A 4766-nucleotide genomic window follows, 5' to 3' on the forward strand; every position below is an offset into this window, starting at 1 on the left:
CAAAAGCAAGATTCTGAACTTACCATTCAAAGCTCAAGAAGAAAAAAAAGTTGATGCTTTTTCCTTCTTGCCATACTTAGCTAACTTTCTCATCATTTTCAACACCACACCGGGGGATAAAGTTCTTGGCACAGTCTTGGAGGCATTCCTGGATGAAGCTAAAACCATAATCAATCCAGGTGAACTAAAGTTCCTCTTACACTGCCTTATCATCTGTAGCAAAGTACACTTACATTCCACCAGTCAAGTTTGATGCCTACATATTCCAGCTGTATACCAAATGTTTAATTATATTTCTCCAGCTCCAGTTAATGCATTGGACACATCTGTCACATGGCTCAGATTTCCCTTCATAAGAATGTCAAGAAAGGGACATGCTTTTGTGGATTTCTTGATTTCTTGTAATTGTTTACTCAATAATTACTATAACATATCATTCACCTCCCTTCAAATGTCACTGGGTGAAATCCATGCACTCAATGATCTATAGGAAGGACAGAAACAAATTCTCACAAAGCTGATACAATAATATACTGTGATTCTGTTTCCTAGTCACCAAGGAATGAGCAACATCTCAGGTCTGTTAAAAGCAATTCAACGTATTAGTTTAATAAATATTTATGATGCAACAACAAAAAACCATAACATGGAATAATTTGGCCGCTTTTCCAATTAATTCTTCAGAGTGGTGCTGTAAGCCTTACACAGGCTTCAAAAGAAAGGCAGAGAGGTTGAGTTCTTCAGAAAAGCGAGCCCACTGATCAAGGAGGTACATGTGAATCTAAAGCATCAAGAGGCTTGTGTCTGAGTGTGCCAAAGGTTTATGGCCCCAGCATGTGGAGATTTCCTCCTTAAGCTTCAGAATTGAAACCAAAATTCAGATTCAATAAGGTCACATTCTCGAGCCTTACAAAATCTTCACGTTTCTCTGGGTTCTACGACAATTACATTAGTCAAATTTATTTACCTCCCTGGAGATAATGCACAGAAATTCTGCCTGATCTTTATTGCCATTGTTATAGGAGGATCTAACGCTAATGAGCTACTACAACCTGCAACCATCTGACACTGTAGAAATCATTTGAGTGAATTCCTCTTGCTGATTCTGCAGGACTAGATAAACATGTTTAACTGGACCTGGTGAGGACCTATTCTCCAAGTCCGTGTTGTGTTCTTTGACCAACAGAATAATGCAATGTTATAAAACTCCACATGCTCCAGCACCCCCTCCTCTGCCAAGTCCTTGTTAATGATTATTTTGCCATATCGCAAGTAGTTGAGGATTGAACCAAAGTAACTTGGGTCTCTGTCTATTAGGTAGACACCAATTTCATCCCTAGCCAAGTCAAGGTGCAGACCTCCTGATGCAGATGGCACAGGAAAGATTTGGGATCCCTTCACAGGGTTTCTTTGGACACAGTCCTTTTCAACTTATGTTTCTAATTAATCCTGGCTGCTTCAAATATACTCTACATCCCAGGAAAGTTTGTATACTTGCCATTCAATTTGCGTTATAAACTGGCAAACAATTCCTGTTTTTGTCATTTGTTTCTATCCCACATGAAAGACCATCCTGCCCCATTCACATTATACGCACGTAACCTAAACATCTAAACAATAAGATCACAAGAAATTATGAGCAAAAAAGATCATGTGGCCACTTGAACCTGCTCCACTAATCAACAGAAGCACAGCTGATGTGATTGAGACCTTGACTCTACTGTCTTGTCTGCCTCCATAATCCTTCACTCCCTTGTGGCTAAAAAAAACTGTCTAACTCAGCCTTGAATTTACTCAGTGACCCAGCCTCCAGTGGTCTCTGGGTAAAACAAACTGCAATAAAGCTGATTACTTACGGAACTCCAATAAGGTTAACTGCTTTTCCCTGAGAGGATTACTGTAGATTTCTTTCTTTTAGAGCTAAATAAATCTTCCAGTCATTTTTCCTCTTCACAACATTGCCTTGTACTGAATCCCGCTTCCCATTCACAGGCTGCATCAGGGTGACAGTTCTAGCATTTAGTCTATTTCAGATGTAGGTCTGGTTTTATCTCTTCACTTCCAACAAGCTACGAAATAATGCAAGTCCCGAAGCTGACACATTCCCTTAGCTGCTGTTCCAAACATTAACCACACTTGCCTGCTGGCTACCCTTTTATTGAATTTACAGAGATAAACTCAAAGCAAAGAATTTCTCTAAGCTACATAGCTATGTGATACATAAAGTCTGTTTTCAGGTAGAAATGTAAATAAAATAACTTTCAATTCCACAGCTTTTCCTTAATTCTGGGAACCCACATGGATAACATACATCTTTCACAGGAATAACGCCTACAGTTCCTTATCTTAAGTAAGAGCAGCTTGCAAATTTCTGATTCTCATCATTTCAATCTTACATTACCCAGTAAACAAGTTACTTTTTGAACTGCAATTATCTTAAGCCTGTGTGGTTTGCCACCCTCTGGATGTGTACCAATGGTTTTTCTCCCTTGTCTGAACGGACATTTAAAATGTAATGCTGAAACTTAAATTTCCTGTACCTTGAAAACATATGAACTATAACTTTTCGGCATATATAAGGCAGTGAGCTAAATGATTGTGGTTTCAGTTCCCCCTCAAAATGATTAAACAAAAAATTTCAACTGACTCTACAGTGTAGCCCTGCAGGAGTCATTCACATGAGGAATTAAAGCAAGTTTCATTCTGCCCTCTCGGGTGTATGCAAAGGATGCAACGGCACCATTCCAAAGAAGACGAGAAGAATTTTTTGTTTCCCCCGGCTAATTACTTCTCAACCGAGAACATGTAAAAACAAGGTCATTATCATTTTGCTGTTTGTGAGACCTTGCTGTGTGTAAATTAGCTGTCATGTTGCTGACATTACAACAGTGAGTACTCTCCAAAAGTACTTCATTAGCTGGCAAACCACTTTGGGACAATCCAAGGTTGCAGATGGCACTATATAAATATAAAGTATTTATTTTCATTTCATGTGCACACAGTCAAAATCTTTGCACTCCAATATTTTTCAATTCTTTTCCAGTTATAACTGTGACAAGGCTTAAACTTGGTTGAGTCGTGTATTATGATCCCAGCTGATGATAATACCAGACAAGTCAGATCCCATAGTGAAACCTGACTTGATAAACGATAACAATAACACCTATGGTCTGCCATGGAGGTTAGTCACTGAATATATGCACGATCATCTGCTCAACTTAATTTGAAGAAAAAAGTTTAAAGGTTTATCTCACAAAATAAAATAAAATAAAAACTATATTGCACTATACAAAAACACATGAAAGATATAGGATGGCATGGTGGCTAGCACTGCTGCCTCACAGCACCAGGATCTCAGGTTTGATTCCAGCCTCAGGTGACTGTCTGTGTGGAGTTTGCACATTCTCCCGGTGTCTGTGTGGGTTTCCTCCCACAGTCCAAAGATGTGCAGGTTAGATGAATTGGCCATGCAAAATTGCCTTTAGTGTTAGGTGCATTAGTCAGGGTAAATGTAGGGGAATGGGTCTGGGTGGATTGCTCTTCAGAGGGTTGGTGTGGACTTGTTGGCCCGAAGGACCTCTTTCCACATTGTAGGGGATCTAATCTCATGACAGAAAGATTCATCCATTTTATCTCAATAATGCCCTTATAGACAGTCAAACCCAAGAGAACAGACGCTTCTATCTCCATACTAAAATTCCTAATTCACCTGGCTTTCTTTTCAGCAAATTGCTGTACATTTACTTGATCCTATTTTCCTCAGTTAATGTCTTTCCATAAGACTCTGAAAAAAAACTGGTAATTCAGCTCACCATTACTGAACTAATACAGCCTTTCCGTAGGTTGCCACCTTGTTGCAGTGGAGAGGCTCAACCTGAGAGTGGTGCTATCACAAGTTCTCAACTCCTGGAATGCCACCCAAGATGGTACGGTCAGAAGGGAGCAACCAGGCAAAGCACAGTCGAAAACAAGTTCCCAAGAGTAATCCCGGTGAAAGATACTTGTGTGATATCAATGACAGTGACAATGAATGAAGGCTGCAGTAGTAGGGAGAGCCCCAGTCACCAAGCATTCCTTGCCACTGGAACTGGGTAACCTTCTGTCAAGAGCACTGTGTCTGTTGATCTGCAACACCATTCCATGTTAAAAAGATATCCCACACAAGGCAGCTACCTAGCGGAATTCAAATCTACACTCCTCCCATCCCGCCACAACAATTGTGAGATCTGAACGTCTCCAGCTTTAGACCAGCATGTAGGCAGTAGAGTTTGACTCAGTCATTTTGCTCTTGGAGTAGGGACAGAGTAACATTTTGGTAGTTCTCTTCATGACTGAGTAGGCGCTCTGCTCATACCACACAGGGAAGGGGCTTGAAAAGGTGCCCTAAAAATAGACCAACCTGTCACATTTATAAATCTTTATAAAATCCTTTACTATCAGGGAGCAAAGACTTAAGCTGACTATACATGGAAAGAAAATAAATCAGCAGGTTCGTTTACCCATGGTCTGAAATCCACAGTCAAACTCATCCTAGAACCTGGACTGTACCATCGCTCATGGATAATGAGCAAAACAATCATCAAGAACAAAGAACTGCCCTAGTTGCCCATGAATTCAGGCAAATCAAGGAGACTTGAAGGAGCAGGTGAAGGGTAGTTGAGGGATGAGGTGGACTTTGGGAACTATCAAGGAATTCTACCCACACTCCATCACCGGGAAGATCACTGCCAAATCCTCGCTAGGCATATTTTTCTGGTCTCTGAGGA

The 4766-nt window shown here is 40.4% G+C and overlaps 1 pseudogene; it reads right to left on the bottom strand.

Annotated features, from left to right (window-relative positions):
* Positions 1 to 918: 918 nt before the first annotated feature.
* On the bottom strand, positions 919 to 4503 carry LOC132823304 (BTB/POZ domain-containing protein KCTD2-like; annotated as a pseudogene).
* Between the last annotated feature and the right edge of the window lie 263 nt (positions 4504 to 4766).

The sequence above is a fragment of the Hemiscyllium ocellatum genome, chromosome 16 (genome assembly GCF_020745735.1).
Source record: "Hemiscyllium ocellatum isolate sHemOce1 chromosome 16, sHemOce1.pat.X.cur, whole genome shotgun sequence".
Classification (NCBI taxonomy): Eukaryota; Metazoa; Chordata; class Chondrichthyes; order Orectolobiformes; family Hemiscylliidae; genus Hemiscyllium; species Hemiscyllium ocellatum.